General features: G+C 30.0%; 1 non-coding gene and 1 pseudogene across 1 annotated transcript; one reads left to right on the forward strand and one right to left on the reverse strand.

Annotated features, from left to right (window-relative positions):
• The first annotated feature begins 5,071 nt into the window (after positions 1-5,071).
• Positions 5,072-6,436, forward strand: LOC126555826 (uncharacterized; annotated as a pseudogene).
• Positions 6,437-19,602: 13,166 nt separating this feature from the next.
• On the reverse strand, positions 19,603-19,675 carry Trnak-cuu (transfer RNA lysine (anticodon CUU)). The gene has a single exon. It is a non-coding gene; the product is annotated as a tRNA-Lys (tRNA).
• Positions 19,676-27,391: the final 7,716 nt, after the last annotated feature.

A 27,391-nucleotide genomic window follows, 5' to 3' on the forward strand; every position in this document is an offset into this window, starting at 1 on the left:
ATCGATTTTTCACAAATATATTTTAAATTTTTTTTAGTTGAGAATATTATAATGTTCTTTTCAGAATTGTTGTCTAGTACAAAATCTTCATTAATATTTGTTTTAATTTTTAATTTTTTAATAGTATTATGTGTATCATTAAGAGATTTTGGTAAAATCGGATAGTTTTTCCGGTGTTCGTGGTATATATTTTTTCGTATTCGATTTATGTCGTTACTATTTAATTGTTGTGTTAATTCTACAGGAGAGTTAACAATTTCTTCCCTAATAATTTTTAATTATAAATACCTTAGTAAGCTACTTTTTTCTTTGCTGAGTTTGAAATTATTTTCCGAGGTAAATTTAGTGGTTCTTCATGGTTATGTATTAACTCACACCGAAAAATTACTGTAGAACATTCGTCTAGATACAATTTTGAAAGACAACCACGATGAGTACAACGCCATTTAACACCCTCATTTACATGTTTTTCTTTGTAAAATGTATAACTTTGGTACACAATTAAGTCACGGCCTCGTTCACTCTTAATAATTTTTAAATCGTTCATATTTATACAGCGACGTAAAAGTGTGTACTAAATGTAGTTTACAAAGGTCTAAATGTTACATGGTATAAAATATAAGTATTAATCTTAAATTTTTATTGATAACTATTTATTATCCAGTTAAGTTCGATTCTTTTGTCAAATTTTGGTGACAATAATTATCTACATTATCTAAATGGCATTCACGAACTACGTAATATATATATAATGCTATTAAATAGGTACTTCCGCCGTTGCGTTCGTAAACATAAGATTCGCAATATTTTTAACGGGTTTTCACTATACACATTCGACTCGTAACAAGTTCCCACGGTTTTTCCATTTTAACTCTTTTTTTGAATGCGTGCAGTTCGATTACTACCTTTTATCAACTCAAGTGCAATTCGATCATTTCTTTGTAGGTAATAAGTGCAATTCGACTATCCCGAAAAAAATAGTAGACTTCTCGAAAGTCGTAGCCTTGATCATAATATTATGTTTTCTGCCGTGTACTTTTTGTTGAGCTTTTTTCGTTTACCAGCATTACAACATGGTTACACATATAAATTTAGGGTTTTGAATTTATAGAAAAATGCATTATTTTTAGTAATAGCATTTTTAGAATATATGGCTTATTTAACACAAAGTTAAAATTATGTACCATTGAATTGCAAATCTTGCGACTTATTAGCATCTTTTATATTTTATATAAATATGTTTGTTAAAGCCTTTTTAGGTTATTTTTATTAATTTTATATTCCTCTTTTAGATTCAATAATTTTTGTCAATTAAAACCTTAAACTACACTTAAAGAGATAATTCTAAAAAATCATTAAATCATGGATATAATATAATATAATATAATGGATCATGTGTTCTTAGAGATCACTGGAAATAAACTTGTTCAAATAGTAAAATTTACTGGGAGATTTAAAACTCCTATTTAAGATATTAGATGAATCATCGTAAAAACATTCCATTTTTCTTTCATAATTTCATATTATACTTTTGAAGATCCTGACTCTTGGTAAGATTTTTAAACCTATGAATGTTTGCACGGTGCTCGGAAAAATAATAAAAGACACTTTTGACTTGGCCAATGTAAAAACTGCGTTTATACATATATTATAAGAAGAGTAACAAAATATTATGTATTCATAAATTTATAAATTTATAAAATTTAATTTATAAGGCTGTCGAAAGCGGATCTTTTTTAATGCATTTAGACCAATAAGCGGAAGGAATATTATTCATCCAGTACCAAAAGTCCGATTTAAATTTTAAAAACATATTTGAATTCCTCATTATCTTTTCTAGGTTTGTAGGAAATGGATTTTAATTTTTTTTTTCTAGTTACACTAAAGTAAGGTGAATTTTGGAAAAAAAACTATGTATAAATATAATTCATTTGTTAACCTTCCATTTTTTGGGATTTTCATGTAAAAACTTTCTATTGCAAAGTGACGTGTGAGTGGGTGACTGCGCATATGTACGTTACTGATTTCCAAGAATCTTAGTCGCTGTCTATCTTTAATTACATAAAGCGTTCGGGGAACTCGCGCACATTAATGATCAGTCACTACACACACAGTTACACTTAACTCACGAAGGATATCGAATATTGCCTAAAATGACCCCTTAAAAATGGTTCGCTTTCAACAGCCTTAATTTATTTTTTTCTTATATAGATATGTATAAAAATGTCGATCGCACAATATAGTACCAACTGTGATGATTATTGCGGCAATTCACGTTTTAATCATACGAACATAAGTAAGCCGCAAGTCTTTTTTGTACATTAAATACTGAGGAATAGCCGATTTTTCAACGTAATAAACCCCAAATAATGCAATAAATTTTTTTGGGGAGGATATCATTAAAAAATTAATATGTTTTTCGTGCAGATACTTGATTACCTATTTATTTATTGATGAAAACTCCTCGCGTTCTGCTGGAACAATACCCTACACCCCTTTTTTTGACCTTCTGACTCTCGAGTCCCGACCCGTTTGGTTTCGCGTACGACACACCCGGCTCGTTATCATCCGTATAGTATGGGCGATCGGCGAGTAGGTTGGCGACGGACTGGTCCCGGTCGGGGTCACACGCGAAAACTCTGTATATCGCCTAGCACACAACCCATCACGCACGCAGCTCATCCTATTTGCCTATGTAATATTATTTTAATATTATTATGATCACGTTATGTATACACGATATTATGGCAAAAGTACTACACCGATTCGTTTGATGCCCCATCAATAATAAAATAATTTTTATTATCGTTTCCGATCGTAGTCGTTATATTATTATTATTACCTACCGAAAAACTAATGCCGTCCGTGCGTTGTACGAGCGACCCTTTCGTTGCACCTTTCGACGTATTTATAATGATACAGTGGATCGACTCGTCCGACTAGTCATCGTATCAACTGCACGTGTTTCGTATTATTATAGGTATTGGAACATTATACGGTATCACCACTTATACGAAATAATATAAATAGTATATTAAACCCGACACCGGCTGCAGTGGCGTGACACGGACGTAAGTGATTATCGGTTCTTATCGTTGAAAAATCGTTCGTTGTACGCACTGTCTAGGCGACGCGTACCTATATATAATTATACACCGCGCGCACGGGATTTTTTTGAGACGTCAGAAAAGCGAAAAACATAATAATATCATACACGTGTGTGTAAATTAGTATGATAAATCTCGTCGGTAATTTTAAGAATGAGGTGACGGACGGGGACGCAGCCGAATTATTCGGATGACATTTCGGCGGCCGTGGACTTGACGTCATACGCACATAGGTCATCTACGACGCGAAAGCAGTATTTTCTCGAAGACTCGAACACGTGTGTTTATCATCTATATGACTTACACGAGTTACATAATCTTGTAACGACTGTCAACAATAATCGCCGTTCGATTCGAAACCGGATTGTCGGAAATGGAGAGACACGGCAGATGACAAAAATCAGACGAGACGCGGAGACCTAGACGCGAGTTAACCATAAATGAGTAGCCGGTCTATAATAGAATAAGCTGATGTATAAACTATAAAGTATAAACGCAACATAATTTTAAAATAATAATATATAATGCACACGATTAAGTGATTTCGAAGTGTTAATTTCTAAGCCCTAAGCCCCTTCTAACGGTTATTATTGTGTCGACATTAGTATTATAGCGAATTTCGAATATTTATTACTAGCTACCATATATTGACGCGAAAAGAGTACAAAAACGTTATTTTGTAAGACTTGAAATTTGAAATAATTACAACAAAAATTTAAATATAAGTCAATATAATAATATCATGTTTTTATTCTAAATTCGATGTTATGATATCGTCCGAGAATAAAATGTGGCTTAAATTGTACCTACGTGATGACCATTCAGTGTATAAATGTAGGTATAATACGATATTATAATAATTTATATATTTTTTATATAATTTATAAATTATTATAACATAATATAGACAGAAAGTATTTACGTTTTATTTTTCAGTGCTAGTTTACAGAAAACGGTATCCATATTATGTGGTACAAGTGTTCGCGTTCCACGGCACCTGCATCAATATCTGACTGACGATTGTACAAATCGATTTTTATCGTGCAAACAATATTTTACCTAAACCGGCTAAACCTATAATTCACATGGGTAGAACACGATTCCGTACGTTTTGTACCCAAGAGTTTAGTGCAATGTTGCCAGATTTGTCTATTTGGCTTAGGCCGGGGCCACACATAGCGGTTGAGCCGCAGCGGCTGAACCGCCAAAAAATTTCAAAATTTTTTATTTTAAATGCAACCGCCTGATATGCGTTCACAAATACGCGGTTCGCGTTCGACCGTGTCATGTTGCGGTTCAACCGCTATATGTGTGACTATACACGGCGTTTTCCGCCGCGTTTCGTACGCTGCGTATTCCACGGCGTTTTCACGTATACTTAACTATAAGTAAGGGTCCAAACAAACGGTTATATTTTGCCAGCCGGCCGCCTTGTTCTTCCAAGTACAGTATGCCGGAGCCGGCGCCCGGCGTACTAGGTGAACTTACTGATTCCAGCGAAAAATAGCACTGTCAATTTACCACAATCTAACTCTATTTATAAAAAATCGGACTGTAAATCCAGTTGTCTGTTTAGTAACATTTATAAACTTGATGTACAACAGTGATATATACCTATCAAATAACTTTTTGATGTATCATATCATATCTTATCTTAATTAGGTATCCCCGTTTACCGTTGTACGTTATACATTTTACTAAGTCACCAGTCGACAACTTTGTGATTTTGTGTAGTGTTAAAGTGCGGTGCGTTAAACAAATACAATTTTATTAATTTAGTCAATAATATGGAAGTCAATAATGAAGTGAAGTTTATTATTTCTGAAAAAGGAAAACCACTTGCGTTACTTAATTTGTATAAATATCGGCTTATACGAACACGAAAAGATGGTCTTAAAAAATGGTTGTGTATACAAAAGTCGTGCTACTGTAGCATTGTAACAAATGGAAATTTACTCCACGAAATGACAAATGAACATAATCATAGTGAAAATTCAGTCCAAAGTATTGAAAGACAAACTATAAGAGAAAACTGTAAACGCAAAGCAAGTGGTTCTATTTCTGTTCGACCTATAAAAATAATTCGAACAGAACTCGTAAATAGTGTACATTCAGAAATTGAACATAGGGATATCCGGTCAATCAGAAAAGCCATGTACGACAAACGACGATAAATATATCCGGATTTTCCTAAATCTCTAATAGAGTCGATTGAACAACTTAAAAGTATGGATAATAATGATGTACTTAAATTTAAAGGTGACCAATTTGTTTTTGTGCCCGATAACAAATTATTCGTTTGTATTACTACAGAACAAAATCTAAATTGTATGGTTGATTCATCAGATTTTTTTGCCGATGGTACTTTTAATTATGCACCAAAATATTATATTCAGCTCTATACAATTAATTGTTTGCGAAATGGCTTTTATATACCCGTGGCTTATTTTTTCTTGCCAGAAAAATCTAAATCAACCTATATTGACATGTGGTTGTATCTTCAAGATTTGTGTGAAAAACTTATTTTCAAAAAACTTGTTATTCGCAAAATACATTTAGATTTTGAAATAAGCGCCCATGAAGCATGTCGAGAAGTATTCCCAAGTATTGAAATTCAAGCATGTCGATTCCATTTAGGACAGTGTTGGTGGCGAAAAGTAATTATAGTTAAAATATATTATAAATATATACATTATAAAATTATAATATTAAACGTATTAACTTTACAGATAAATTCCGTGCAGCAACTCCGTACAGCATTTACTAACGACGACGAGTTAGGAAAATGGTTGAAACTATTTTTCGGGTTGCCATTCCTACCACCACATGAGATTGAAAATGCATTCGTTGAACTTGTATCAATATGTCCAAATATAGATATAGGATGCTTATTTTCTGATTATTTATTAAATACGTACGTAGAAGATGATTGTCTATTTCCGCCAAAAATTTGGGCTCAAGAGCCATCAGAAAATCCACGGTAATACTAAATAACTATACATAGTAATTAGTAACATAGTATAGATACTATAACCTAACCTGTTTTCTTATATATTTGTATTGTTGTTAGTACAACGAATGGATCGGAGAGTTTCCATAGGACATACAATGCGCAATTTCATAATCCACACCCTTCTATTCATTTGGTTATATCAGTTCTGAAGGAAACTCAAGAAGAGACCTGCACCAAAATTATATCAGCATCTAAAGGGCGTTTCAATAAAATGGCATTAGCCGACAAACAACGTTTAGACCACACAATTAACGAATACAAAAAATATTTGATTCATAAAAATATAATAAAATATTTATTAAGTATTTGTAACAAATACCAAGGAATTAAATTATAATTTTTTTTTTTTTAGATTTTTACAGAAATTTTACAGTTTTTTTATATATATTTTTTTTATAATTTAAACAACGAATTGACTTTAAATATTAAATTGTGACGTACAAAATATTTAACAAGTATTATATAATTTTTTTTTTACATTTTTAAAATTTTAAAATTTTTTTTACACGAATTGACAATATTAAATGGCAACATTGCACAGACAATCGTACGCAATCGTGTTGTTTTTGGGGCCTTTTTGACAATCTATTGTTTGAACAAAATCGTACGGAATCGTGCTTTACCGAATTCACACGAAAACAAATTCAAGGACATTGATCACTCAAACACGAGCCGGTCGTTTTTTATACGGAAACGCCGGCTGACATTTTCGTAAACTAGCATATTGTTTTCATGTACTCGCATTTAGTACAAATAGTATAATAGTACAATATAATTTATAATGTAAATGAACGTATGGCGATTACGTACTTGCAAAATATTGTTGTAGTACGAAAAGTAAAAAAAACAAATCGCGCGATTTTTTGGCCACTATGTGATACACGTCTCACATTGTGCGCCAATACATATAGAACGCTAATAATCGCTAAATAATGTTGTTTTATACTATTATTGCACGGCTCGTATAATATATTTAACCCTTTAACCCATTACTGTTTTCCCGTTTAGCGGTCAGCGCGGCAGTTTAAAGAGGAAAACGATAAACGCTTATTCAAAACAGAATTTCTATGAATATTAAAATATTATTATCTGACGCGCAATTTTATTTGTAGGTATAAGTGGACATTTTAGGTGATAATCTATAAACAGTAAACACATTTGTTTTTCTATGTACAATATACCATTATACCTAATCATATCTAACTATAATATTAAGTAATACCTAAACATTAATTTTTTTTTTTACATAAAAAAAAATGTTAAAACCAATTAATATTGAAGTGAGTATTTTTGGGGTAAAAACTATTGAAATAAATTCAATAATCAATCATATTATGTATAAGTACTGTATAAATTGAAATTAAAATTTTAAAATTTTTCAACATTAATAACATGGATATTTAAATAATAATAATAATAATATATAGGTAGTAATATGTGTAAGTATGTTACAGTATAGAGACAAATGTTTCAGCTAGGATGAGGATTTTGATTATTTATTACAAAAATTATGAGAAATATTTGAAATTAAAAAAAAAAAACAAAATTACTTATTACATTGAAGTTCTAAGTACTAATAATCATTTCCATGCAACAACGGAACTAACTACACCTTATAATAAATATAATATAATATTGTAAACTTTACAAAATAAGCTGTAAGGGCTATAATATAATAATATAATAACGTAATAATTAATAATTATTGTGTGCAATTACATCTGTGGTACTTTGGAACCAAGAGTGTATAACTAGAGTAAGAAACATCTAGAATTCGCATAAATTACGTACTTGGTTTGCACAATCGTACGAAAGGCCAGTAAGAAAAAAATTTGTTTCATATAACGACAAAGGCAAACCTGTATAATTTTATGATGCATATGTTTGCATATCAAAGTATTTTTTTTTACTTTTGGACGCACCTTTTCTTTTAAATAACGTGTATAAAAATGGTAATCAGTTCTTATAGCATTTTATGATATGAAATTTTACACGCTCAGCAACAGTAGCGGCGGGTCGATTGAGTACTTGAGTATACACTATATACACACTTGCCGATTTAGGTTAATTTATTTAAAATTAACGTCGTTCTTATTTTAGTTGTATATTAAGTCACTAGGAATACGTTTTCTTAGCGCTCTTAATTATTTTTAAATAATTAAGTGATTTCATTTTTTAGCCCCCAACTTTTTTTTTATTTATTTATTTATTTTTTTTTGTAGCGGGCAGAATTCGACAAACGTTTTGACATCTTAATCAGAAATCATTGGGGAAGGAGTAGTATATGTTCCTATGTACCCAATAACTAATGAGTTAAATGTTAAGAAAAATTATTTTATTGTTATATCCAACCATAATATTTTCCAAAAAAAAAAAAAAAACATTTTACTAATTTCCTGAAAATAATTAGTATTCATACTATTTAGTCGACTAACTTAAAAAACAAAAGATTTGAAGAGATCCCTATACTATATTATTGTTTAGGTACTAATATTATACTAAGTACTAAATACATATTATATAATATGTACCTACGTATATTATATATGAATTGATTATGATGACAAATGACATAACGACGAGTTTCGATGTTATCTATTTATTTAAATTTCTATACACGGTGCGACACAATATCAATCATGCAGCGGTTTGTAATAATTATTATCCTATCGTAATCATAATAATAAAATAATATAATAGTTAAATCTCTGTTTGAGTGTTTGATAGGTTCGATATATTTACGTCCTATATAATAATTATTCTAATAACTGATTCCCCGTGCCAATGTACCTATATACCTACATATAAAATACGACTTACAAGATATTGATGCCACTCGTGTTATCTGCGTCTTACTAACAAAGTTACATTAAAAATTGTACGATCGGAAGCCTCCATTTTTAACTAACAATATTTCAAAACGCTCGTATACTTGTTTTAAAATTAAAATATTACTAAAAAGGTCCACGTTGCCTTAGATAATATTCTTACTTTTCAATTTGATAACGGGTCAACTGATATTTATTAAATATAAAATAGATTATTTTTCTGAACGTAAAATTCTTTGTGTTATGCATCGTTAACATGTTGGTGTAGGTACATCTTTTTAGCGACGGTCGTCTTTCTACATTATAGTTATCTCGGAATTGAGTGATGAGTACGAGTACGTACGCTTAAATTATGCAACAAATGCCCACGATATAATATGATGTAGAAAATAATATAGTGAAATTCGATAAACTTATTCATTTTATTTTTTCATAAGTTGTATTATATATTTACATAAATTAAATAATAATTATAATACCAGAATTAAAATTAACTTTTTATTATCAATTATTAATACATTACATATAAAATAATATACCATATTCATAATAGGAATCGAGAACTAATTTTATACATGCCACGTGGTAGTATTATAGTATTCATGATTTAAATTCCCTTTAAAAAAAATTTGAAAAAGTTTTGAAAGCAAATAAATGTTTTCACAAGGTTAATTGTTCTGAGAATTCAGACAAGATACTATTAACGAATTCATACCGTATGGAATCCGTTTCAATGAAAGTTAATTTCATCGGATTATATGGATATAGTATAAAATTTATAATTATTATAATAGTGTGTTGTATAATAATAGTACCTATTATAATTATATGGGTATATAGTGTCACAATAATGAAAAAAAAAAACATTTTCTCTGAAGTGAAAAAGTTCAGAGTCTTATTCTAAAGTTAGCTAGTCTTAAATTGATTCAGTGATGATGAAATGAATATTTTAAAAATATAATCGTAATTTTCTTTTTGGTTTTCGAAAAATGGAGATAACCATTGACAGGGAGACATCCCCTCCCTTTAAAAAATGCATACCTACCGCGTTCATCAGATTGTCAGACTGTTGTACTGTAGTTTTCCAAATAGAATATTTACATTATCTATTTATATAGGTATATTAAACTTTATAATTTAATAGTAAAAAACATATCACTCGATCAAACGTCCAGGAGGACTTCCACAATATCTGACTCAATGTTACCAATGTATATAGTTTTGAAGTATGATACATATAACAAAAAATATTATCTAATTTAACGATCAAGAATCCTGGTGATGAGATTAAAAAAAATGTAATACGAAGTACACGTACGATAACGTGATCAAGTATAATATAATATAATATATGTACAAGTCCTACCTTTCAGTAATTTTTTCTACCTGACAACGCCATACCAGAGATTTTGAATATAACATCGACTACGCGATGTAGGTAACTTGATCTAGACCAATAAACCTTAAAAAATAAAAACGATACCTATACAATATAAAATAAATTAAAAACAACAACAACAAACAGTAGATACACATAGAATGTGTCAAAGTCGATGTTTAAACATGTGACCCGATGTTGTACATATATAATATATAATATCTAATGTAGTATACGTAATTTATTAATGTAAATATACATTTAATAAATAGATTTTTTAAGACTTGAATCTACTACGAATTTGAAACGTGCAGTAGTATTCGAGTTATAGAGAAATTCACATCAGTTTAATTTCAAATAAAACACATAATATAATAACCTAATACCTAACCCATTTCCCACTATAGCCTTAGAATTAGGCCTTTGCCAATTTAAATATAGTTAATATAGTTATATTCAAAATGTTCAAATGTAAGTATTTCTTTTCATGGATGAAAAAGATCTTTGAATATTATTTTCCGTTTAGTTTTAAATTTTCTTTAATTTTAGTAACACTTTATATAAGCACCGGATCGTTTTGAAATCAATCTAAATTAAATAAGTTTGCTCTATCGCCTGTTATAGACTATCAGACAATATTATTTCGAGCATCAATAATACATCAATAATACTCGTAAATGGCATTTCTAACACCATCATTCGAGCACATGCGATATTCGATCACAAGGCACGCGTATTATCGTTTTTATAATTTGATGTTTTGCCGTGTTTTGTTTTTACGATGAATTAACGTTATATTGTGTACAGCTCTGGTCAATAACGATATATAATATATATATATCCTTCCCTCCTGCAAGTCTTTAGTCGATACAGCAGCACCGCCGAGAGATGCGTTCGTGTTATTAATATTTTCTCTCGCGGTTTTGCCCGGACAACCGATTTTTTTTCGTCGTACGGTCAGCAGTCGGTCGGCGATCGTCGTCGACGACGTCGGTAAATCGTGATTATTTCGACCCGACTGGACGGCGATCGCCCGTTTAATGCCGGCCAAAAGGTCAACGTGGCGTTGTTGGAAAACGTGTTCCGGCGCTCGAGCGCCGCGATCCACGGACCGACCGATAGACCGTCCCAACCGCGGTACGATATAAATGGTGCCGCACGCGCGTACGACTGCGATACAGCACTGTCGGCGGCGGACGAAAAAAAAATCGAATAAACACTCGACGAAAAAACCCGTATGAGACGGCCCAAGAGAAAGCGCAGTGCCACTCCTACACGCGCGATAGGTATATACTTACACCACACACACAAGTGTATATTATGCATATATATAGGTACCGTTTTGCCGTCAGCTTGTCGTCTGCCCATCTACCGCGCGGGGTTAAGTCTCTAAGCGCACGCAAATCGTCAGAGGAGAGGGAACTCGCTGGCCGAGGGTGTTAGGCACACCGATTTCTAGAACTCTATCATCTATGTATATATATCTGCTGGAACATAATATATTATTTCGATAGTCCTCTTGCAGAATACAACATAATTCGTTTCATGCGATATTTTTATCCACGTTTTTGATATCACGTAAACCGAAGTGAAATATTTTTTTGGTAACTTCGATTTACGATAACATCATTTGCACCGGATAAAATTCAATCATTAGCAGTTAGACTACGTCGAGCCGGCATGACGCGCACGTTGTAGTCTTGTATACGCGCGTAAATTATAAAAGCCTTATTACGTTTATAATAGACTATAATATTGTACTTACAATTAAATGCCCTCCAAAACTCCCGAAAGACTATAATATAATATAATGAATAAAATGGAAATGTTGTCATCCCTTCTCCGCGTCTAACAGCCCAGGAGTGTCACAATATAATAACCTCTTCTCTGCTCAATGCAACGAATTAAACTGTATCAATTATAATTTCACTCGAGTTTATTATACACACAATATGGTATAGAACCGAAATAAAAAGAATATATACTTGTACCATGGTTTGTTATGGTTTATGAATATATTTAATTATATATATGCGATCGACATTATATCAAATCATTTATGCCCATAATAATATGGTACGTTCGTTATTGACACGCCGAACATTGTATAACCCCAAATGACCGTCGTGATATATTGTAATACGACTGTATTCTACGACCGTCCTGATGTACCTACAGTCATCCGATGCGACAAATCGTTAATTATTATTCAACGTACCTATATTATAATATTATGTATTTTACTGGCTAGTAGTTCCGTTTATGGGTAAGCAATGTATATATATATACACGCAAGTATTGTTTCGATGACCTAACACATCTGCATTAATCGTGAAAACGCAAATATTATATGATTTGAATTATATAAATGTACACTATGTATAGTATATAGTATAATAATATTATAATCAGGATACAGTAAAACGAATGAAAACATACGCTAAACTTACTATGATATTCTATAATATTATTATTTATTATTAATAATTGCGGTGCCTGCTGTGCATCTAGAGGTTATTTTAGGAACAGTGGCGGCCATCTCTGCATGGCGTTACTTAAATTTAAGGTACATTTATATATTATGTAGTATAATATTACAACTACGTCATGGTTACATGTAGGTAGTCGAACAATACGATTTAGCTTTTTGATATGATTATAATTCGTTTCTTATTTTTAAATTTTCACTAATCTTAAATTTCTTAAATAATATAATCTATATATATATCTATAATCTTAAATAATCACATAATTTGATATCGCTCTATATTAATTAATGTATTTATTATTTTTAAGTTTTGATGACGGTTTTAACGTCACTTGATTTTGTTAAAACGCCGATTTTTGCAAACGTATTTTTCACAGGTTGCCACGATAACATACAAATTGTGCTCAAATGCGTTTAAAAATTTATAACCACTTGTACGTCTGTATAGGCATCGTTTATCTAAAAAGACGGTTCGACTAAATAAGCTCTCTGTGAGCTGATTACGTCCCTCTTCCCGTGCTGTATGGAGTCAGTGTTACTAGAAAGCTAGATTAGAAGAGCGTCTCTTTTTCACATTTGAATTGCGTATCACTGCGTTAGACTTATAACGAACATTCATCTTCTTTTGAGTCGATTTAATTTACTTTAATAAACAGGTAATTATATTTCGTGGTTTGAATCTCGCTAAAGACAGAAACATATTTGCACTTTTATTCTTAAAATTGTATTCAACTATTTCAACTACCTATGGTTAATTGCTTATACAACTAAACATTAGCGTATTTATTTATGTAATATGCAGTTTAATTGTTATAATATATGTATCGCAGCATAATATATATTAGTGCTTAAAATTAAAAACTGTAAGTATCTCAATTAAAATTCAAACGAGTAATTTTTCAATTATTTAACTTTGTGTATTAAGAACAATATTCTTAGAAAATATAGGGGTTATGGTAATTTAACATTTTTAAACATCTATATGAATCTATCAATATTTGTAATTTATGAAGTCAGTCCAAGTGTATATTGTATTAAATACTATATTTGGTATTACATCTATTTTATATTCTTTAAAATCATTTAACTATAAAAATGCTTGTTCGAATTTGAAATTAATCACATAATAATTTACAATAAAAAAAACGAGGTTTTATTTGAAAAATAAAACAGAATTTTGGATCATCTCAGTCCACTCCTTTAATAACACAAAAAAATCTCAAGAATTTGAGAAAATGATCTCTAGACTCTAGAGTCTAGGTATACTTAAAAATTTCAAAAATCAGAATTTGAAAAAAATGAGGCATGCACGAATTATGTATAGTAATATTACATAATATTTAGGTACATTGCTATCAATAACTGAATGATAAAAATCTTAAATGAAATTTTGCACCGCAGTAAATTATATTAAGTATACTCATTATATATTATTATATCGTGGCAGCGAAAATAAGTGAAATGGTGGATACGGCCGCTGATGTGCAGTGATGATATGTGCGTGGGCATAATATAATATTTAACGGGAACAAAATAAAAAATAAAACGCATACATAATAACGACCCATCGCCCTATACGAAAAAAAAAATTAATAAACAAAAAAAACCGCATTCGTGCACTTTCTAAAATGTCGAAGATAAAACCGGAATAAATGTATATATATAAATTTTTAGAGTATAATAGGTTAGGTAGTAATAATTATAATGTATAAGCGCATGGGTACGAATTATGTCGTGGACATATTTTGTCGCCCAAAAAAATGTGTGCGTTCAACAAGACTCAACTACTAGTCTAGCCTAAATCATTCGAATTTAATAAAAGGAAAAATAGAATTACTAATCGGGATATAGTTAAGCATACTTACGCAAAATGTCCTAAAAAAATTCATATCGACAATCAACGTTATTCAAACGATTCCCTTACAAATGGATAATATCGTGGTTCGCATAATAATATTATATATTATTTTGTCTACTCGTATATTGCCTAATGTGTTAGGCGTTAGTACCTACACTTTATTTTACTAGATAGAAAATTAATTTTAAAATTTTAACTTATGTGTGGTAAATTTATATAATTAATTATCATTATAATAATTAAGGACAGTTGTTAATGATTTGTGATATGCGTTGGTATGATTTCTTTTTTACAACGTCTTTTTACAAATTTGGTTTTTTATATCTACTACAAAAAAAAAAAAACTGAAACATTGATTCTAATGATTATTTTTATTTCGAATATTTGAGTATATATTAAGTTTAATGTATATGCGATATACCTTCAATAACTATATTACATATTTTTACTATAAACACGAAAATTTATGTTTTGTGACTTGCGATGTATATTTAAAAGAAAGTAATGGAAATGCAAAATATCATACCATACACGCTGATGATAATATTTAAATACTACACAGTATAAATATATATACCTTTCCACCTTTGAAGAAGAATATTCAAATCCATTAAAAATTCTAAGGACATATTTGACGGCAAACTTAGAGGAAATGATTTAGAACACATTAAAAATAATATCGGATTTCTTACTTCTGATCTATTTTTAAACAAAATTATGTTCCGCTATTCTTTGGTAATCACTCAAATAAGTTTTATTGTATTTCTTATAATTTGTATTGCATATAAATCTTAGCTCTAATCGTCATAATATTATTTACATGAACTCAAAATAAGGAGCTTTTATCGTTTCATTTTAGCACATCAACTTATTTCGGTATAATTATTATCTCACTTATAAACTACAGTCAACCGATATTACAATAATTTAATATAAACTATATCTCTGTGCCATTAGATATTCATAAAAGACAAAAACATAATTAACAAGAGCCAAATGAGTATATACGAAAACATCATAAGTACGCGAGTGTTTTTCAGCAGCGTTTCCATTATAAAAATATACGGACGACATAAACACATTGATAGTATAATAATGTTGGTATCGGAGTGCATAATATAATATGTTAAAGTTTGGCATGCAACTTAACAACTACGGAATATCAATATCTGCGCGATTATTCTCGACGATATAATATCTACTCGCTTACAGTATACAAATGCATAATAACACGCTCTATAAATGATAATTCAATATATACCTTGGTAACAAACAATATTATACATTATCATCCATACGAATGCATCAGGACGAATGCACCGTATAGTGGACAAAAAAAAAACTAATCGACTGCAGTAAGATATATATACACGTGTAATGTGTTATTATAGGTACTATTATACAGCAGCAGATATAAAGGCACCTAATATTAATAATAATGTTATTATTATTGTATTATTACATTTGCCCTCCAGGCCCGTTGTCAGGTCGTCGCATAAATAAATTAAGATCGGTCACGTGTTAGCACCGACCTTGAAAAACTGCACACTGCAACGCGGTACCTATATATCTACATGTTATATATATTATCCTTTTCACGCGCACGCGCAACAATCGCGCGCACTGCAATCATTACAATCCGACTCGCTGGGCTCTTGCGGCGGGCCCCCGAGGCTAAGTGTGCAGCTGCATCTAATCTAAAACTACTGCTGCACTAATAGTACTATATGGTAATAACGAAACGCATGCGTAGAAATATGAAAAAAAAAAATAAATTGCACTCTACAACTACAGTAGTCTTGTGTCTTCCGTCAAGGACTCCCCTGAACACTTGCATCACGACCAAACACAAACGCATTCGTCGTATCGTTGTTGCCCAATATATATTGCTGGATAATGCACCTATACGGTATATTGTACTTGCAGCAGGCATTATAAATTACATATATTATCATTATTATGCATGCAGGCGATAAATTTAACGACTGTGGTTCTCTCCCTCTCTCTCTTACGCTCTCCCTGGATCCCCCGCAGTCGTCACTCACTCGCTCGGGTCTCTGCGCATTATCCGTCTCTTTTTGTTATTTGTACATGTACGACGTAAATAGTGCGCATATACAATCATCGTATTATGCATTATATACAGGGTGATTCACTGAGCATACTCACACGCCATTTATCCCTTGACTCTCGTATTATATTTTTTATAAAAACCACTCGATCGTGTTTTGTTTTTTCGTATTTGTATTAAGTTCATAGTGGTATTCTATTGAAGCCGCACCGTTGGGTTAGGTTACGTTGGTAAACACGTTGGGTTTTATATGTTTTTTATTTCATTTCTCTACAATTTGATAGTAAATTATAAAATATGGGTTAATAATGCATTAATATTAAAACTCTGATTATTAGAACTTTATAGTACACTAAAATATAGTTAAATACCGCGGTTCCAGATACTCTTTTTTTAGAAAACTACTATGTAACGATAAAAACGTATATCTTTGCATATAAGAACATTGAGAACCACTTATTTTCTCTGTAAAAAGTTAAGCAGTTGATTTTTTTTTTTAATGATTGTTATAACATCTAAATCATAATAATTGTAACTATATAGTAGTTTTTAGTTGTAAAACCGTGTGTACAAGTTGAGGATAATAATCCTTATTATAATAATGGTATTAAATCAATTATAAAATAAATATATATTTGATGTTTTTATACTCTCGTACAACTTTTGAAAATTATTGATATCGGTATTATATAATAAAATATAATATAAAATGGCAACTTTCAAATCATTGCTATAATGATTTAGACCCCGAATCGTTAAGTCTTATTTATTACCGTAGGGTGTGGACTACTATTGCATAAAGTGTAATAATTCACAAGCTATACTCGTTTGAATTTCGATTTATGTGCACCGATGTATACAAACTTATCTACTTCACAAGTAACAACATACTGCACCAATGAAAACGATTCTTAGTTAAATAATTTAAAAAGGCTCTTGTATCACCATGTATAGGACGGATTCGATAAATAACTCAAGTATATTATGCAATCATCAAAAGAAAAACGGAATGATGAGCACACCGAACATACCCGCTGGATCATCCTGTATATTGTAATATTCAGCACAAGACAAAGAGCGCACCACCCCAAGGTCGGCGTATACGAGCACGTCACAACCCCGGCGAAGGTCTCGTGTTCAACCTCGACCGCCTTGACCTTTAACGCGCGGTATACGCGCATATAACTGCAATGTTGATGCGAATGTGGGACACAAACTGCAGTTTGCTGCAATCGATAAAACAGGACGAAGGCTGGCGGCTGCTAAAAATATATTTCTTTAGAGTTTAAGCTATACTCGCACGTCACTGCATGGCGGCGAGTGGAAAAGGGCGAAACACGGTGGTATAAAAAGTATAGTAACTGTACGTTCGTGTGTACACTGATAAATGTTAATATTGTTATACGTTTGAATGGATACGACAATATAATGTGAATGTCAGAGTAAAATATTCAACATTTTACAGAGATTTAAGAGTTTTCTTGGATGACCAAAATAATATTTATAGGTCCAAGGTATATTTCCTTTTTTTTGAGTACCTAACCCGAAGTACATGATTGCGCGTATTTCGTATTAGTATTATATGCAGAATCATATACAAAATCCTTATACTCTGTATTATTATTATTAAATTTGTCTTTCAAAATCCAATTTTATGTTACACGTACTTATATTTTTATATATATGTAATTAATATTATAATCCATTCAATCGCGCAATTTTGCCGCGTGCATGGCAGTGTTTGTAACTCGGACCCATACTACATATTATTATTATATTCGCGGTTACTTAAATGACTAAATAAAAGGATTATTACTTTTGTTCAGTAAGCTTACTATGTAATATAAGTAATAGTTCAACGACCCGTTTTGATGACATTTATATTATATATACTAGCGTGGCTGCGTAATCATACAGAACGATCAATTAAAAACGTCATGCGACTCGTGTCCCTTGCGCACTTATACGATTCTTTTGATTTTAAAATATTGCGTTTTTATACAGAAACAAATTTCACTTCTCTCTTTGAAATATTATAGGGTATTATAGTGTGTATTAAAATGTGTATGCACGCAAGTACTTATACCTATGCATATCTAACGTGTGCTATAAATATGTTTTAATGGTTTTAACGGTCATCGGCGGATTGTATATTTTTTTTTCGCTAAAGCGTTTGAAATAACAATAAAATTGCACGCTGCGTATTATAGCGATTCATCATATTAAATTCTATATAGTATATTATTATATTATTAATCTTACACCTTTTCAAATCGTACCATAATGGTATAGTGCACCGAATGTAAATGAGAAAAATAAAATTGATCGATACTTAACGATATGTTTTTTGCGATGAATGTTATATTATGGTAATACTAGGTATACGCATAATGTATTAGTGCAGCAATGATTTCTGTGTGATCATTTATCATCAAATATAATATTTACAGCAAGCGTAATAATTAATAAATAAATGCAGAATTTAAATAAAAACATGTGCATAGGTATATTTAATTACTTAATTACTCGTATTAATATCATAAATTATAAATAATTATAAATAAATTACTATCGTCGTTTTGTTCTTTTTCAAATTCATCATACCATTGGTTAAATATACATAATATGTATATTTAATCAATGGTCATACCTAACAACAACTTTGACTTATGTGAGAGTACCTACTACTTACTGGTCCTCTCTGATGAATTAAATAAATTAAAATATACTCTCGTAAGTTGTATATTTATAATGGAAGTTGGTGATGTTATAAAATAAAAATAGTAAACAGTTTTAAAGCTTAATTATTAATTAAATAATTACATTTATCTAAAACCAAAATTTTGTAAAAATTTCTTACGCCCAACGTGGGGCTCGAACCCACGACCCCGAGATTAAGAGTCTCGTGCTCTACCGACTGAGCTAGCCGGGCAAGTGAAAGACGTTATGAAAATAAGTATATTTAACTGATATATAAAAAAAAATATTGAAAAAAATTTATTGTAAATTAATATACCTACTTGAACACTTGTCACTTGGTATAGTTGATAATTTGTTACCTACTTAGAAGACTAATTTAATATTGATATTTTCACATTTTTTAATAGTTGGATTACATCAATGAAAAATGTATTATCACTAGACTGACTGAACTGATTTTAGATAGATGTACCTACTTACTTATATTAAATATTTTTTAAAAATTAAAATATTTTATTTAATTTAAATACGTTTTTACTTTGCCTTATGCCATTCCTTCAGCTGTCTAATGGAATCCCACAATTATTCGAAAACATGTTTAAAAGGATGTGCACATTGCGCATATTATTTATAAGTTTTATTACAAATAGGTATTAACCATATAATTAATATTTATATACAATTAATTTTTTATAGCTTGAATGCTACAACGTAGGTACAACGTTTTTACTATGAATGTTTATCATAGGTAGGTACACTAACGATTTAAGTTGTTTATTATAAAAACATAAGCCTATGCCCTATAGTCTATAATAAAGATATAATTATTACCATTGATTGTATAATATATATATATATATATATATATTTTACAATCAATGCTATTACCTATACTTGACATCTCAGGCTATATAACATTATTCTTGTTTAGTTCAAAAACGTTTTTATATGATTTTTTTTTTTTTAATTTATCAACCTAGACTTTTTACATTTTATTGTAATACATGCTCTAAAGCATACTATTACTATAATGTCTTAATAATATGAAAAAACATAAAAAAACATGTTCGACATAACAAAATCAATTATATATTTTTTTAAATGATTCAATGTACCTACTCATTACTCAAGTTATAATATATTGTATTTGTATACTTTACTACCTACCTTAAAGTTCTATGTTTGATATGTTTGATTATTTTAATATTATAAATATTTTCACTATTAGTGGCGTTCTATTATACCAATACGGCAATACACCAACGTTAGGTTAACTTATACAGTTAAAATATACTATAAGTAACCACTGATCGATGTCACCCGCTCAAAATAGTTATTGACCAATGACCATCGTATCCACATCCTATAATTGTCCTATTTATATAGATTTTCCTTTCAAATATTAGATAAAATGTTACCTTGGCATAGAAATTAGACTGAATTTGCAGGGGGAGCTTGGGTGTGCTTAGCACTCCAAATTTTGAAATTAGCACCCACAAATTTTTTCATGTTAATTTATATTTTAATAGCAATACAGGTACACAAAATCAAATACCACAATAAAAAAGAAGCTTCAGTGGCTTCAGTTTTTTTTTTTGAAATTGCAATTTCAAAATATAATAATGCAATGTTGCATCCTGCATAGTTTTGTTGCATAGTATTTCAACTTTAGAATATTATATTATTATGTTTATATAATATCAAATACACAAATATAAAATACAGTTCTATATTATATAATTGTATCTTGTTTTTAATAATATTAAAAGACTTAAGACTTAGTTCCCGGACTAATCGACGTCGGTGTATACCTCGCATTGTGAACTTCTTCGACCGAAATAGGCTACCACATGTATGGGGGAGAATTAGATACGAACAAGTCTAATGTGATTCAAACTACTACCTAAACTTTTCTGATATTTCTAAAAACAATCTATGAAATTTCCATAAAAACCGGCATAGTAGCTTTCAAATAAATAAGTTAATATACATAGAAAGAGAGAGATAGAGAGAAAGAGAGAGATAAAAAATATAAATAGTTATTAAAGTTTCTTATTGTATTTCTGTAACCTATCCTATACATATGAACAAAACAAAAAATATTCCATATTTATGATTCAAAACGAAAATCCTGCTACTCTATAGCTATTACATTATATTACTTGTTCTATAAAAATATTTAAAAATGAAACTAAATAAATACTTCCGGTATCTCAAGGAATACATCGTGTCCAAAATAAGATACTAATTGGATATTATAGTCCCCAGAGATTATTGCAATTACTATAACAAACATAAAATCGTTTTATGTGTAAAGAAAAAAGTTATGATTTTCTTTTTTCGGGTATATTATAATTTAAGCCATTAATGCGTATTATTGGTTTGTTTTTTTGTACGAAATACAGATAGGTACCTATTTGAACTCAGTAGATAGCTCTATAGTACCTGCAATATAAACAGTAGGACGTATATATAATACCTACGTATATGAGTAGGTATTCCAAATTATAAATCACGCATAAGGTATATTATAGATATTATATGTATGTATAAAAAAAGGATTTGTCGAACTAGTCGATTTTTACGATGCTCGCTAAGTGTCCCCGTTTTAACGGTCTCATTAAAATGTACAAAGAGTTGTATTCCAATAACGTGACCTGTAGTAAGTTGACGTGCTTATATTATTGGAGAGAAGAAAAAACTCGTTATATGCCTTTGTTATCTTCACATGGAAATCGATGTCATAGCCCGTGAGTATTAAATAATAATAAAAAAAAAAAACAACTAAATCAAGGACAAACGCGCAGGCAGGATTGCATAATGCTTGCTGCGCTGCATTACGCTATAATTGATAACGGTTGGACAATTGGTGCACGTTATCAGTTTATGTTTATTACGTCGCACCGACCGTTGGTCGATCAACATGTAGGCCAATTCACAGCCGATACTTCGTATACGCGAAATCGAAAATCAACCGAGCCCTTCAAGGACTTCCTCGTCGATGTAATAATAAAATGTACTGACAATCTACGCTCGTATTGCGTCGTTATTAAAAAAATTATTATGGAAAATCGGAGTAATAGGTATATAAGTATAGGAATATAAAAATAATTTTTGTTGTTGTTGCACTGCTCCTGTTACTGATGGTGCATAATAATATAATATATAGGTAATTGTATCAAGTGCAATTTGCACCTCCTCCATTTCCGTGTATGATGTATTATATTCTACATTGTATTATAGCTGTTGAACACGAAAATTACGATTCGAACAATAGGTGCGGAGTTTGTTTTTTCTTTATATAGGTACCTAGGTTTAAATTTTAATCTTACCATATTATAGTTGTGTGAGAGTTTTATTCGCACCCTATAAATCCAATAGGACTTCACCATTTTAGTTATATTATATTGTTGCATTATAAATGTATATGTAACAATATAACTAATATACATTTTTATAATATACGTGTGTGTATTAAAATTCTATACCTACCTATATGTATTATTCTTGATTGACGTGTTCGCTCCCTTGCTTTAATCTTGACCCAAAATAATCATAATACATAAAGTATATCAGCCATCAGTGTAGTGTCCGTGTGATTTCGAACTGCAATCGATTTAATATGTATTTAATGGCTTATTAAATCAATCTAATGAGTATTTAATGATTTATATCAATTTAATATTATGTATTTATAATAGTTTATAACGATATAATGAATTTCATACTATTTACAAATTCTTATATTATTATATACCCACAAAAAGAGCGTAATGTTACAGGTACCTACCCATTTTGTCACCCCTTATTATTATTGTTATAATATGTTTTAAGAGCCGATCATTGGAGGAAACTAGCACGGCATTAAGACCATTGTTTACAGCCCCTATATAGATTTGTTGAATCGGTGATTATTGTACCAAATAAAACCTACACATTTTTGGATAAAGGATAAAGCCGGTAGTTTATTTAATTCTATAACGATTGGTGCACACATTAAATACCTATCAATAAAATATTCCCCGACAATACAAAATCCATTAGCCAAAAAATAATATAACAAAACACATTATAAATACCTACATTATAATTATGTCTAAATGATCAATTAAAAGTTTTTAAAACATTTAGGTAAATACAAATATAAAATATGGACACACCGCATTCTAAAAATATTTTTAACACTAAAAAGTCCGCATGCCATAAAATTAATAAGATATCGCTATAGTTATCGGTGTAAAACCATGCTGCAGAAATTAAATTATTATATTCGCAAAGCCATAGCTAATCATGAAAATAGAAATAGTAAGATAAGTAAAACCGAACAAAAAAGTAATATGCAATGTATAAATTAAAAAAATTGAAATTATACAACGACAACTAAATTGATAGATATAATTTTGTAAAAAGTTTAGCTTTATTTAATAATATTAAACTTTAATTTAAATTATAATTGTATTACATTTAATTTTATACTTACAACGATTTTGTTTGTTGTTTTTGTATGTATGTATTTGTGTATATTGTATATTGTATTATTATTAGTTAATTTGTTTTTAGTTATTGCTACTTTGATTTAAAATAATTGATAAATGTTAGTTATACATGTTTCAGACTATGCTGTTTTCAGTATTACCTATATAATATTATTTTATTTAACTTTAATAACATAATATATTATATTTAAACGTTAAAAATAAAAAAACCATGTCTGGAGTTAAAGTGTTAAAAAAAACTTATGATGTGTAGAGTTAGGGTGTTAAAAAGAAACCTTGTTACGGAGTGATATTTGATAAAATGGCCACGATGCATGCGCAGTTACAGTGCACAGTAAAATATAACATGAATGGCAAAATATACAAGAAGATAGTAACATCATTTATAAATTATAACAATAAGACAATTCTCGGAATAGACGTGTAGAACCCTCCTTAATAATACGCACTTCCTGTTTGCCACCGCACAAACTCAAACCGTACACGTATTATAGTCACACAGGTATGGTGTCCGAATAATTTCTTATTGGGTGGTATAAAAATGGGACTGTAGCCATTTTCCTCTAAAAACGAGATTTTGGACGATTCGCCACTATTCATTTTATTCTTGAAAAAAAAATTCAAGTCAATTTTTCTCTGTTACAATTAAAACAACGAATTGTTGCCCACTTAGTAATTCCACTGGAGTGTACTCAGACACATTGTGGTTGTAATAGACGAATAATATTTGCAGTCGTGATAAAATTCATTTAATTATCATCCTAATTGCAGCAGTCCGTGTTTATATATTTTTTCTTATCCAATTATAGTGCTTATCCATGTCGCAATCAGCGTTATATTAATTTATGTCAAGATATAGTCAGTTCGTTCATAAATTTTAAAAATGTTTAATGAAAAAGGAAAAATATTATATTTTTTAAACTATTTTAAATTTATAGACTCTTTCAGAACAGGTGAAATGTCCTTGAGTTGTTCAAATATAATTTTATGCAAAATTATACACAATGCGTTTTCAAGAACAACAAAATATGATCATATTATACAAATTTGTGAAAATATTGTTGATTTCAATCGGATTTAATAAAAAGGCCTTACATTAAACACTATATTGAATTGTACAATAAATGTATTTAAAATTTAAATAGGTACAAGAAACTATTGATTTTATGATGTTTTATAATTTTTATCTTACAAATCTTTATTTTGATGAGTGAAATAATAAACAACATTTTCCAGAATATCTATAACAACCATCACGCCTATGCATAAATAAATATTGTATATCGAAATATGAAATCTAAAATGTATAATAATGCAGTCATTTAAAATAGGATGAAAATTAAAAAAAACTATAATAATTAAAAAATATTTAATTTTTTTTCCAAAATCCTATTTTATATTTTTATAAAATTAGTGTACTTCCACAGTTTGAATTAAAAATAAAATAATCATAATATGCTATAGTATAAAATTTCATTAGGTACAATAAAATTGTTAATTTATAACACATACAACACCTATAATGAATAAATAAAAACAATAGATACAAAATGTTTGAAACGACAATGACTCAAATCCTGATAAATCATGTATACCTAATTATTTATAAATAGTAATTTTTAATTTTCATATTAATTATGTTTGCATATAGTTAATGATAATGTTCTATGATATTATGTAATAATATGTATAATATGTACAATTTACTATATTATTTGTTTATTTCACAATCGCTAATCGCAAGTCAATGTTTCAATATTGTTATTTAATCTATATATTATACTAATGATCTAAAAACGTTTATTTTTCTACGCATCAATTCACGTGACAATCTACCTATACATACAAAAAATTGTGTGTACATTTTAAAAATCATCGTTCAAATGGAGTTCAAACCATTGTGTAGTATACATATAATATTCTTTATCGAAAAGGCGTAAATTATAAAAACCGGTAAGAGTAAAAAAAAAAAAAAATACAACGTTTATATTATATTTATATTTATTATTTATACAAGTACACAGCGTCCATAAATGGTGTGATAATGTTAAATCACAGTATTATTGTGTACGTGTGTTGTTTGTATACCCAAAAAAAAAATCAGATTGCCCGTTGTAAACACGCCTATAATATTATCATAGTACGTATACCTGCGGTCAACTGTATACACACAATAGCGATAAGATGAATATTATTTTCGTCTGCGTGGGAAATTTTGTAACGGACCAATTTGATTAAAAGTATTAAGTAACACACGACCTGATGTCCCTCGGAAGTGTGATTATGATTATACGGGAAAAGCGTGAAACTAAAGCGCACGATACGCAGCACAGTCGATAAGCAAATAATAGTATACAGTGTGTTGCATAATATATCATAATATATGATTATTATCCAAGTATTATTATACATATTATATTATGTGGTGGCGATTTTATATTTTCAAAACGGTTCTCTGGTGCAGGAAGATCCATTGATATTATACGAGTGGGCGGGATTGCGGAAAAAAACACACATCGTCGTAAAACGATAATATATACTAAAACTGGCCATCGGATTCGTATCACGATCTCTGGGCGCACAGCATCATAATAATAATACGATTGGAAAAAAAAGTAAACTACCTACCTATACAGTTGTCTACATTATGTTATATTATTGTTTCATATTTGTTTTTATAATGTACGGCTACCGACTATACAACTATAATATCACTGTGTACTAGATTATACTGCGATGGTGCTATACTACTATTATATAGGCGGTAGCAGATGATAGTTATAAGCTTATAACTATCATGACTTATATACAGTGGGTATGATTACACGATTGCTGCGTGTCCGAATAATTACCACATTACGATGATTTTAAGACGATCTCGTGATTTTCATAAATATTGTTATTATTGTGATCGATCACACCGTATATAGGTATCTCTAAACTAACCAGTATCCTTATACCTACCCCGAGAAACGGCCTGCAATGTTTACGCAACACAATATGATTACTATAATTTATGTTGCGTTGTGTATTTTATCCCAACTATTTTGTAAACGGAAGGACATTTTGATAATATTACATTATGACGTGTGCGATTTTAGTTATAGGTACTCGACACCTTATGATGCAGTATAATAAAATATATTATATTCTATGTATAGATATTTTTCATGTATACTCAAAGTTATTATTATGATCATGATTGTATGATATTACTGTGTGCTGCGCAGAGTGAAGCAAATCCGAGATAGTGCCCGATGATGATAGTTGTGAACTGTAGCCACAGCGGTGACGTACATGAGCTGCCAGGAGCCTACCGAAATGCATAATTAATATTGTCATTAATAACTGTGTCCAGATTTAAATTCCCTCTAAAACACTAAAAATAACCAAAAGTACCCTAAATAATATCATTTCAAAAGTACCATTTTAAAGGTACTCGGATTTTTTTT

This window comes from Aphis gossypii, chromosome 1 (assembly GCF_020184175.1).
Source record: "Aphis gossypii isolate Hap1 chromosome 1, ASM2018417v2, whole genome shotgun sequence".
Lineage (NCBI taxonomy): Eukaryota > Metazoa > Arthropoda > Insecta > Hemiptera > Aphididae > Aphis > Aphis gossypii.